Genomic DNA, 12,948 nt, shown 5'->3' on the forward strand with positions numbered 1-12,948 from the left:
GCAAAAAAGAAATAATAATCAAAACCTGTTGAATAGGATTACCAGAAGAATGAGGTTTCAAGGCCAGAAATAGCTTACAATTATTTTTGAAACTTAGAAACTTAGTTCTATCTCCAAAAAACAAATCAGGAATAGGAATTCTTGGTTCTAACATAGATTTCTGATCAATAGTATCTTGAATTTTTTGTACATTTATAACGAGATTATCCATTGAAGAGCACAGACCCTGAATATCCATGTCCACACCTGTGTCCAGAATCACCCAAATGTCTAGGGGAAAAAAAAAAAGTGAACACAGAGCAGAAAAAAAAAAAAATGATGTCAGAACTTTTTCTTTCCCTCTATTGAGAATCATTAGTTTGGCTCCTTGTACTGTTATGTTTCCTAATGACAGGTGTTATGAAGGCAATCCAGAAACACAGTGTGCTTAGCGATCAGAGCGCACACAGTGATCTGACAAATACCCAAAAATACAAGAACGAGCTCTGAGACGTGGAAACTCTGTAGACTGCACACCTGATCCTATCCTAAACACAACTAAAAGCGGCTGTGGATTGCGCCTAACAACTACCTAGGCAACTCGGCACAGCCTAAGAAACTAGCTAGCCTGAAGATAGAAAAATAGGCCTGACTTGCCCCAGAGAAATTCCCCAAAGGAAAAGGCAGCCCCCCACATATAATGACTGTGAGTAAGATGAAAAGACAAAACGTAGGGATGAAATAGATTTAGCAAAGTGGGGCCCGATATTCTAGGACAGAGCGAGGACAGTAAAGCTAACTTTGCAGTCTACAAAAAACCCTAAAGCAAAACCACGCAAAGGGGCAAAAAAAAACCACCGTGCCGAACTAACGGCACGGCGGTACACCCTTTGCGTCTCAGAGCTTCCAGCAAAACAAAAGACAAGCTGGACAGAAAAAAAGCAACAAAAAAGCAAAAAGCACTTAGCTATACAGAGCAGCAGGTCACAGGAACAATCAGGAGAAGCTCAGATCCAACACTGAAACATTGACAAGGAGCAAGGATAGCAGCATCAGGCGGAGTTAAGTAATGAAGCAGTTAACGAGCTCACCAGAACACCTGAGGGAGGAAGCTCAGAAGCTGCAGTACCACTTGTGACCACAGGAGTGAATTCAGCCACAGAATTCACAACAGGGTTCCCAGGCTGGAACTGCCTCAGTCTCGCTGATTGGTCATAGACCCTTGCCTGTGCCTGGAGAAGATCCTACTTCATGATAGTCATTACTTTCACCATTTACTCCTGCAGCTGCGGAACACAGAATATTAGGGAGAAGGAAAAAGACGCAAGATGATAATACACAGATAAGAATAATAGAGAGGAAATATTGGAGAACAATACATGTAATATTGAGATGGATCCAATCATTGTTTTATAAAAAAAATCTACTTATTAAACAAAAAAAGCTCCGCTCCATACACACACGGCTCCGCTACATGCACCTCATACCCCCACTCTGCTCAGTACATGTCGTAGACACACAGCTTCGCGCCGTACAAACATGGCTCCTGTCCATAGACAAACAACTGCTCTGTACATAGAGTACACGCACGGCTCAGCACCGTACACCCTGTACACACACCGCTCCACTCAACACACCCTGTACACAGGCGGCTTCACTCCATATATCACACACGGCTCCGCTCTGTACACCTCGTACACACATGGCTCCGCTCCGTACACCTCGTACACACATGGCTCCGCTCCGTACACCTCGTACACACATGGCTCCGCTCCGTACACCTCGTACACACATGGCTCCGCTCTGTACACCTCGTACACACACGGCTCCGCTTTATACACCTCATACACACACGGCTCCGCTCCGTACACACATGGCTCCGCTCTGTACACCTCGTACATACACGGCTCTGCTATATCCACACTGTAAACCCCTCCTGACCTCACACATAAACTTCCCCTCATCCAGCACCATGACAACCAGCACAGCACAGTCCTGCATACACTGAGGCCTCTGATCATGTGACCCCTGACTCCTCCCCTCCTGTGACCTCATCACAGGTCCTGTGTGCACAGAACTGCCATATATGTGGTGTGCGGTTCTGCAGGTGAAGGTATGTGGAGATTCCCCATTACTGGCGCATTAATATTAGAAATATATTGCTTGGTCTTCCAGACATTATCTTGACCTCCACTGTTCCTGGTAACTGCTATTTATTAATTACATTTAGGACTGAGGAAAGGGCAACTTGTAAACACTTTGTTATCTTCTTCTATCCTCCTCCTGCTTTGTGGCCTCCACCATTGTCAGAGCTCGGCAGCTGCTTAGAGCCCATGGCTGCTGTTTTTTGGCACAAGGTTCGAGGAGGCTGGGTTTTTACAAAGTTGGGAAATTTGCATCACCTGACCTTTCCTAACAATGATAGTGAACAAGGGATAACCCTAAAGGTACCTTCACACTGAACAACTTGACAACGATATCGCTAGCGATCCATGACGTTGCAGCGTCCTGGATAGCGATATCGTTGTGTTTGACAGGCAGCAGCGATCTGGATCCTGCTGTGCCATCGTTGGTCGGTGCAGAAAGTCCAGAACTTTATTTCGTCGCTGGACTCCCTGCAGACATCGCTGAATCTGCGTGTGTGACACCGATTCAGCGATGTCTTCACTGGTAACCAGGGTAAACATCGGGTTACTAAGCGCAGGGCCGCGCTTAGTAACCCGATGTTTACCCTGGTTACCATTGTAAATGTAAAAAAAAACAAACACTACATACTTACATTCCGGTGTCTGTCCCCTCACCGTCAGCTTCCCGCACTGACTGTGAGCGCCGGCCGGCCGTAAAGCACAGCGGTGAGGTCGCCACTCTGCTTTACGGCCGGCCGGCGCTGAGACAGTGCAGGGAAGCTGAGGCGGGGGGACAGACACCGGAATGTAAGTATGTAGTGTTTGTTTTTTTTACATTTGCAATGGTAACCAGGGTAAACATCGGGTTACTAAGCGCGGCCCTGCGCTTAGTAACCCGATGTTTACCCTGGTTACCAGGGGACTTCGGCATCGGTGGTCGCTGGAGAGCTGTCTGTGTGACAGCTCTCCAGCGACCACACAACGACGAAACAGCGACAATGCAGCGATCGGTATCGTTGTCTATATCGCTGCAGCGTCGCTTAATGTGACGGTACCATTACAGGTTAATTAAGGTGTGAAACCTGGGTCAAACTTATCTGAGCACACACCTCTCCAAGCGTTGCCCAAACTTTTTCATCACCGTCTTTTCCTTTTTGTACTTTTTAAAATTTAAAAAATGCAAATATAATATATATACCTAAAATACAAAGGACATGTGTCATCTTTAACTTTAGGCCTTTTAGACATCATTTAACCTTTAACTTGCTTACCTGTTCACAATAACAACAAAAAATTTTTTTTACAATTGAGATAATTATCAGTTTAGTACTTAGCAGCACATCTGCACTTTTATTATTTCCCTTTTTGCACAATAACATTGCATACACTAGTCCCATATTTTCATTTTTCTTTTTAAAATATTTTTATTAGGTTTTGCATTAAAAACCGGGATTAGGGAAATGAGGGAGGGGAAGGGTTAACAATGGACAGTGGAAGGGATCAATAAAATTAGAGAACCCTAATAACAGTCTCTAACAAACAAATATTTGTTTGCAATTTGAAGAATGTTGTATGTAGATGTCATACTTAATTGAATACAATTCCGAGGAAAGAGACACAAAATGGCAATTTTAAACCTTATATTTGCTGTTCCAGATCTTCCATTTCTTAGAATGTTTGTAAACTCTGCTATTGTTAGCCGCAAATCTCCATTCCAGAGCGCTATGTTGGTGAATTTTGTCCAAAATATCTGAGGATTTGGATGTTTCGCGTTTTTTCCACCAGAATGCCAATGCATCTTTGACAACTAGGAGGATCTGTATGAGGACATTTCTAACCGAGGGGTCAAATTGCTCCATGTCAAGGGAAAGAAGCGCCCTTTGAGGGGTGATCACAAAGTTTTCAGAAAAGGAGTTACCGTATATACTCGAGTATAAGCCGACCCCCCTAATTTTGCAACAAAAAACTGGGAAAACTTATTGACTCGAGTATAAGCCTAGGGTGGAAAATGCAGCAGCTATCGGTAAATGTCAAAAATGTCAGCTCATGGCATCTGCCTCGTGCTGGAAGAAGCCCTGTTCCTTCCCCTGATGAACCCCGGCTTATTTTCCTGGGGGTAAACGCATCGGGATGGGCGTCTTATTTGGATGAGTACAATCTCATTTTTTTGATTATTGTTTTATGACTATATTCCTGCATCAGTCTGGTTAGTGAAACTAGAGGTTATATGTATTGAGAAAGCAAAATTATGATACTTTAAAGATGCACATTTAGTCTATTTTTCTACTCTTGTTTATTATCTGATGAAAGGTTAACAGGAAAAAGGGGGTTATTTATAATAGCCATGGTAATTTTGAGAATTTTCTCTGTCTTTGGTATTGTGCACACATTCCCCTACCATATATAAGGTACCAGGGTTTCTGAAAACCAAAAAACCCTGAAAATTTGGGAACTACCCAAAATAGACAGATGCAGTCTCTGATTAAGCTCTTTTGCACAACTGCACTTTAGGGAATCATTGGTGTTGGTGGTGGTTTTTCTTTGTTTAGTTCCCCTCTAGGGTCTGAAGGGTGAGCCTTCGGTGAGCGGGGTCGCCATGTCGAATTTTGGGTGCCAACCTCCGCTGTGAGGTAGGGTGAGTAGGGAGAGATCACCCCCCACCACATTAGTCTCTATCCTTTTTAGTATTGTATAAGAGTGTTTAGACTATAGTATTAAGGTTTTTGTTGTCTCCTGTCCCTATATAGGGTAATTTTACCCAGCAAATTTAGGTTATATTTTAGGGGTATTCTTTTTGATTTTCGGTTTATATGTATATAAGTAGAGTAACAGCCAGCGAAAAAAGTGGTAAACCGGCCTACAATGCCCAAACTTGGAGCACGCAGATATATGAGGCCTGTCACGGAAATACCACACTGCCAAATATGTGGCCTGTATTTTTTTAAATGCAAAATAGTGCGGTATATAAGTAGAGTAACAGACAGCAAAAAAGGTGGTAAACCGGCCTAAAATGCCAAACTTGGAGCACGGCGATATATGGGGCCTTTTTTGCTTTTTGGTGAATTTAAAACAAAAAAAAAAAGAGTGGCACAAGGCTACCACACATAACTATGCTACTGCGGAAATACGATTTAAAAAAAAAAAAAAACACAAGGAATCACCCTGATATAACAGACTGTATTAATTTTTTTTTTTGGCTTTTGGGTGAAATTATAAAATAAAAATAAAAATAGTAGAACAAGGCTAGCACACACAACTATGCTTCGTATGCCTGACAAACTATGATTTTTCTACAGATGCACCAGGACTTAGTCTGACATAACAGACTGTATATTTTTGGGGGGAGGGGTGAATTTTTTGAAAAAAGAAAAAAAAAAAGAAAACTGCAACTAGGTATATAGTAAATAAGCAGCAGCAGAAAGTTATGGAGTTAAAGGGAACCTGTCACCAGATTTGGCTGATATAAGAGACAGCCACCACCTTTCAGGGCTTATCTACAGCATTCTAATAATAAGTCCTGGATCCGACCTTAAAGAAAAGAAAAATAACTTTTATTATACTCACACCTCGTAGAAACACGGCTCCACTCCGTGCACACACAGTTCTGCTCCGTACACCTCGTACACACGCGGCTCCGCTCTATACACCTCGTACACACACGGCTCCGCTCCGTACACCTCGTACTCACACAGCTCCGCTCTGTACACCTCGTACTCACACAGCTCCGCTCTGTACACCTCGTACACACATGGCTCCGTTCCATACACCTCGTACACACATGGCTCCACTCCGTACACCTCGCGCACACATGGCTCCACTCCGTACACCTCGTACACACATGGCTCCGCTCCGTACACCTCGTACACACATGGCTCTGCTCCGTACACCTCGTACACATGCGACTCTGCTCCGTACACCTTGTACAGACACGTCTCTGCTCCGTACACCTCGTACACACAAGGCACCGCTCCGTACACCTCGTACACAAGGCTCTGCTCCGTACACCTCGTACACACATGGCTCCGTTCCATACACCTCGTACACACATGGCTCCACTCCGTACACCTCGCGCACACATGGCTCCGCTCCGTACACCTCGTACACACATGGCTCTGCTCCGTACACCTCGTACACATGCGACTCTGCTCCGTACACCTTGTACAGACACGTCTCTGCTCCGTACACCTCGTACACACAAGGCACCGCTCCGTACACCTCGTACACAAGGCTCTGCTCCGTACACCTCGTACACACACGGCTCCGCTCTGTACACCTTGTACACACATGGCTCTGCTACATCCACACTGTAAACCCCTCCTGACCCCACACATAATCTTCCCCTCATCCAGCACCATGACAACCAGCACAGACTCAAATAGGCTTTATTAGCAGGAACAAAATACACTTAGTGGTGGCAAAGCAAGTGTCACGATTCACACCGTGACCGTCACCCCTACATCACGGATCGGGGTGACTTTAGGCCACCAGACGGCTATCAAATGTGCAGGGGGGCTTATCTTTGTTATCCCTTCACTGCTACAATGTGATGAAAACACACACAAGGCTATTGACCTTTTAGTTTTCAGCAGGGGCTTATTTCAGTTATTCCACTGCTCTTACAATATACCACGAACTGCAGGGATTTATGTATATCCCGCTTTACAGTTCCGCTTGAACTTGCAGCTCTCTGGCGCCCCCTTACCCTCAGGTCAGATTAGGTACTGCACCTAGGGTAATTACTCACCAGAAAGGCTGCCTGCTATGTACTGGCTATTAGACACGCTACAGCAAGGCGATGTAACTACTCCTTCTCAGGCAGGAACAATAATTATCAATGCTGCCGTCACTACAACGACTCCCAAATACTGAGAACAAGGTATGCTGCAGCTTTGATTAAACGTGTCCGAAGCTAACCCAAAACAGTAACGTAATTCCCTTCAGAAGACTTAGGGTACGTTTTAGAGCAGGAAGAACGAAAACTAGTAATTTGAATATTTTACTCTGAAAGATTAGGCAGTGTTTTATCAAAATATTAAAAGGATGTTACAAAAGAGACAATTGAAAATATGTACAAGGTAATTATGAAAATAACAGGGGTTAAATGAGAAATTAACACTTACATGTGTTCAGGACATTGCAGGCAACCAGGCTAGTGGGCGGAGTTCCCAAATATCCCAGTTCATCAGGGCTAGCAGTAAGGGCTCCTCAGGTAAGACTCACTGCTGGGTGCCTGGCAGAAAACTTATAAACTGCAGCCCTGTGACATCACTAACAGGGCTGGTTTCCCCAGCCCCTCCCCTCTCCTCAGACTTACCAAATTTAACACAAATTTGTATAATGCTCGTATCTCTGCTCCAGAACATGTCAGAATCCCACCACACCCCTCATTCTTCTTATTTTACATTTGGCTTTCTATTGGTACCAAGTTTGGGCTAGTTGGGACACATAGTTCTGGAGAAATCCGTACTTTTTTACCTGTTGGAATTAGAGGCTCACGCTTGCAGTGGCTGATAGATCCGCCGATGGAGATTCGCAAAATGGACTTATTATTTTCCTAGCCAAAATCATTGGCCCAATATCTTACAATAACAGGACAAAGAACCGCATGCCTTGAGAGGGATATCAGACTAGTTCTAGCTGGCACAACTGTCCATTGCAACTACAGCGGTCGTATAAATTCTTTAGGTGGGAGGGATTGAGTAATTTGCCCAGAATCAGGAATTAGCAGCTAGAAGCAATAAAAAACCTCTTCTTCACACAGCAGAAACACACAGAGAAGGGTTTTTTTTTAGCCCGCAGTATGGGTCTAACAGGCAAAGCTACAAAATCATATTACATTTCATACAATATCGTGACACCTCCCCCTTTTGGTCTGCACAATGGAGGCAGGACCTCTTGGTGCTCCTCCATGCGCACCTCAGCAGGTTCACCCTGGTGGGCCAACCCATCACTATTGCCATGCTCTGGCTACATGGTGCCTCCGCCTATCCAGTGCCCCAGGTAGTGGACCTCACTCATGCCCATCTGGCACTTTTTGCGCTTGATAGTCAGTCCGTCTCGGTGAATTCGCCTGAGCACTGGCAATGTCATCCAAGTACGCCACCGCATACTTCTCCAGTCCCTGAAGCAGGAGGTTGACCATCCGCTGGAAAGTGGCAGGGGCATTCTTCATGCCAAAGGGCATGACTGTGGACTCGTACAGTCCAAAGGGTGTGATAAAGGTGCACTTCTCCTGTGCCTCGGGGCACAGGGGAATCTGCCAGTGTCCTCGACTCAGATCTATTATGGTAAGGTAGTTTGCGCCAGCTAACCTCTCAAGCAGCTCCTCGATGCATGGCATTGGGTACGTATCAGAGGCTGTGATGGCGTTGAGCCCCCTGTAGTCCGCAGAACCAGGTGGTCCGATCCTTATTGGCCACTAGAACTACAGGTGAGGCCTACGCACTCTTTGACCGTCAAATCACCCCCAGCTGTAACATCTCATCGATCTCCTGGCGCATAACCTGCTGCACCTGGTCGAAGATTCGATAAGGTGGTCGCCGTAGTGGGGCATGATTCCCGGTGTCCACCTCGTGGACTGCTAACTCAGTCCTTCCAGGTCGGTTGGAGAACACGACCCGGAAGGGTTCCAGCTTGGTCCGCAATTTGCACCTGCTGGGGTTCGGTTAGCGAGGCGCTTACCTCCACGTCCTCGATGGACCCACCGGCCTTGGCTTGGGCCAGCATGTCCAGGAGGGTGTCTTCCTCCCCATCTTCGGGCAAGCTGCAGACCGGTATGACGAAAGGTTCACGTTCGTGATGAGCCTTCATCATGTTGACGTGAAAAGCCTTTCGCCTACCCCGAGCGTGGTCAAGTGTGACCACGTAGGTGACCGGGTTGAGCTGTTGGTGGACGACGTACGGGCCCTCCCAGGCTGCCTGAAGCTTATCCTTTGGTACGGGGACCAGCACCCACACCTTTTGACCCACGTGGTAGGTCCTCTCCCGGGCGTTCTGGTCATACCAGTGCTTCTGGTCAGCCTGCGCCTGCGTCATGTTGTCATGCACCAACTGCGTCAAGGTCTGCATCTTGTCACTGAAGCGCATGACATACTCCACTATGGACACTTCAGAAGGATTCGGCTCCTCTTCCGAGGATTCCCTTACCAATCCAAGGGGTCCCCGGACTCGCCTGCCGTACAGGAGCTCGAAGAAGGAGAACCCCGTCGAGGCCTGCGGAACCTCTCGGTAAGCGAATAGCAGGTGTGGGAGGTACCGCTCCCAGTCGTGCCATTGGGTCTCAACCAGCATGCGTAGCATCTGTTTGAGGGTACCATTGAAGCGTTCACACAAGCCATTGGTCTGTAGGTGATATGCACTCGATACCAGGTGCTTCACCTGCATTCTCTTACAGAGAGCCTCCATTAGACGAGACATAAATTGGGTCCCTTGATCAGTAAGCATCTCCCTGGGAAATCCTACACGTGAAAAGATGGCCAACAGGGCATTTGCCACCTTATCTGCCCTAGTTGACGACAGAGCTACTGCCTCTGGGTACCGGGTAGCGTAGTCTACCACAGTAAGGATGTATTGCTTTCCAGAGCTGCTGGGGATGGCCAGTGGGCCCACAATGTCCACTGCGATCCTCTGGAAAGGCTCCCCTATTATTGGCAAAGGGATTAAGGGAGCCTTAAGAGCAGGCCCTGCCTTCCCCACTCTTTGACAGATGACACAGGAGCGGCAGTAGTTTGACACATCTGTCCCCATCTTAGGCCAATAGAAGTGTTAAGACAGCCGGGCCTTAGTTTTGCTGATCCCCAAGTGTCCAGCTAGTGAGATCTCATGGGCAATCCATAACAACTTACCCCGGAATTGCTGCGGGACGACCAGCTGTCTTTCCCTCAACCACTCCTTTTGTGATTCTCCGGGTACGGTCTTCCGGTACCTTCCTAGTTCCCAGAACACCCTCTCCTTATCAGTCACCGAGGTGGGCGTCTCGGAGAGTTGTCTCAAACTCTCTAGGCACACATCTGCATGCAGAGCTGCCTGAAACTCCTGGCTAGGGGAAGCCAGAAGTGAAGTCAGGGTCCCTTCCCCACAGGAACCCTCTGGGACCTGCTCTGGGTCCATCTCTGGTTCAGTCACAACGATGACTGAGGAGGGTCCGGAAGGCAGACAGTTATCTGCGTTCCGGGCACTCTGACTGCGGGTGACAGCAACTAGGTAGGCTATCTCCCCGGGGATTTCCACAGACCCATCAGCCGACACTGCTATGGGTACTACTTCCCCATCCACCCCCAACACTTCAGGGGCAGTGCTACTTATATGGGCCAGTTACCTTCCTCTGTGCCACTGGTAAATTTCATGGCATCACCTTTCTCACGGTTCCCATGCTTCTCCCCATTTCCTGTAGCACCGACACTTGACCCTTCTAGGGGTTCCTCAGCCGTCTCACTCCGCAGAGTGACGGGGCTGAGCATTCCTGTACCTATGGACACATCAACTTTCACAGAAAAATCATTATCAGGTTCAGTTGGCACAGGTACAACATTTTCACCATCAATCCTAGGGAAAAAATGGTTATCAGATGCATCATTACAAGATAAAGCATGGTCAGGTAACACATGCGATTTCCCATCATCATCATCCTCATCAGGGTTTTCCCTGGAATGATCTCTTCAGGGGCCGCCAGTTCGGGTCGGATGAGGGTTCGTTCAGCCCCGGTGTCCTTGAAACCTGTAGCGACGTTGTCACACCCCCTCCCAGCCACCCTACCCACCAAAAGAACTGCTGCATTAGGCCCTGGGGCCTTGGATGGGGGGGTTCTTCGGCTTGTCTGGATAGTAGGCACTGATATGGCCAGTCCACTTGCAGAAGAAACACTGGCGAGGGTTGGTGGTAGGTCTGGTGCTGTTGACCACGGGGACAGGACCTCTGGTGTGTTGGCTAGCAGGGGTACTGGCGTTTGTTGTCGGCTTACCCCCTCTCCAGCTGGTGGTGACTGCCTTCTGCACTTCCGATCTACAGTTGGCCTCATAAACCGTGCTTGAGGGTATGGCAACCGTGAAGGGAATTGGGTCAAAAAATGAGAGGAAAGGAAGTGCACCTACTGGGGGCTTGTGGGGGGGGAGGTTTCTGAGTAGGACCCCTGCTGAATAGGGGTGGATGATTATATGAAAATAGTCGTGCGTTCAGGCTTCCATTATGTGCGCCTAGTGGATCCTGTGCCTCGCGCAGGTATTGTCAGCCCACAGGATATTAACCTAAATGTGACCCGACTAAGGTGACCTGCACACTACAGGGTATGGGTGTGTAGCATATATATGCACACATGTAAATTGTGTAAACCACATACACCGGTAGGGCCGGCTGGGGACTCACCAGGATCCAAAGGCGTTGTGGATGTGGTGCTGCTTTATATGTTGCTGCCTGAAAAGATCCGTGGTGACGGTCCTCGTGTTCAGATGGCAGGAAGGCGGACTAGTGGCAGCCACGGCACAGCAGGAATGCAAAGAAGCTGCGTAGAGCCAGAGAGAGCCCCGGCCGATGGCGTCCGTGGATACGAGCGGGGGGAAGAGTGGCCATGGGAAACCTGGCGTGTGATGTTACAGGAACTACGGCGCGGTGCTGAGACCAAGAGGGTATCCGATGCATTTCTTCATTAGGGTTACCGCTATTATCCAGGGACGCCACTGGCAGGGGCTCTACCTGGCTCTACGCAGCTTCTTTGCATTCCTGCTGTGCCGCGGCTGCCACTAATCCACCTTCCTGCCATCTGAACACCACGACCGCCACCACGGATCTTTCAGGCAGCAACATATAAAGCAGCTCCACATCCACAATGCCTTTGGATCCTGGTGAGTCCCCAGCCAGCCTTACCGGTGTATGAGGTTTACACGATTTACATGTGTGCATATATACGCCACACACCCATAGCCTGTAATATGCAGAGCACCTCAGTCGGGTCTCATTTAGGTTAATATCCTGTGGGTTGACAATACCTGCCCGAGGCACATGATCCACTAGGTGCACTTAGTGGAAGCCTGAACGCACGATTATTGTCATACAGTCATCCACCCCTAAACTGCCAGGGTTTTTGTTGCAGCCGCATCTGTTCTGTCCCTGCGGTGTACATCTATGTTCTGGGGTCCAAAAGAGTTAATTTAAAAACAAATGTTTAGTGTGTTTAAAAAATATATAATGTGCCTTCTGCTTTTTTATGTTTTTTTTTTTCTTCTTCCAAGAATTGTTGGTGTCTATTTTTTTAAACATTTTATTATTTGTTTTTTTTCTGGTCTCTTTCTTGCAATGTAGGAAAGCCTAAGGCCAGAAATAAACCCCATAAAACACTGTATATGGAGACTTTGGTGTCAAGTACCATATTTTTTGGACAATAAGATGCACTTTTTCCCTCCAAAATTTTAGAGAAAAGGGTGCGTCTTATAGCCCAGATGTACCTTATAGTGGCTATGGGCATGGGGGAAGTGGCAGAGACAGAGGAGCAGGTTACAGGAGGCAGGAGCCAGCAGCTGCGGCTAACACATTTGCCCACTGTTAAAGAGCATGAATATTCACTGCTCCCCACCCTCATAGTCCCTCTCATCCACAGTCCCTCTCACTGGGCCTGTGGAGCAGTGAATATTCATTCTCTTTAGTAGCGGGCACACATGATCGCCCAACCACTATTAAAGAAAATGAATATTCACTGCTCACCACGCCCAAAAATATGGGCATGGGGAGCAGTGAATATTCTGGAAGATGACCTCGGCGTGTGGAGGCTACTTACACGTTGTGCGCTGCTTACACTCTGAAATCAGCTGATGGAATCAAACATGGCGCTGAGCAGAGGGAAGGTGCATAAAAT

Source organism: Ranitomeya imitator, chromosome 2 (genome assembly GCF_032444005.1).
Source record: "Ranitomeya imitator isolate aRanImi1 chromosome 2, aRanImi1.pri, whole genome shotgun sequence".
NCBI classification, from domain to species: Eukaryota; Metazoa; Chordata; class Amphibia; order Anura; family Dendrobatidae; genus Ranitomeya; species Ranitomeya imitator.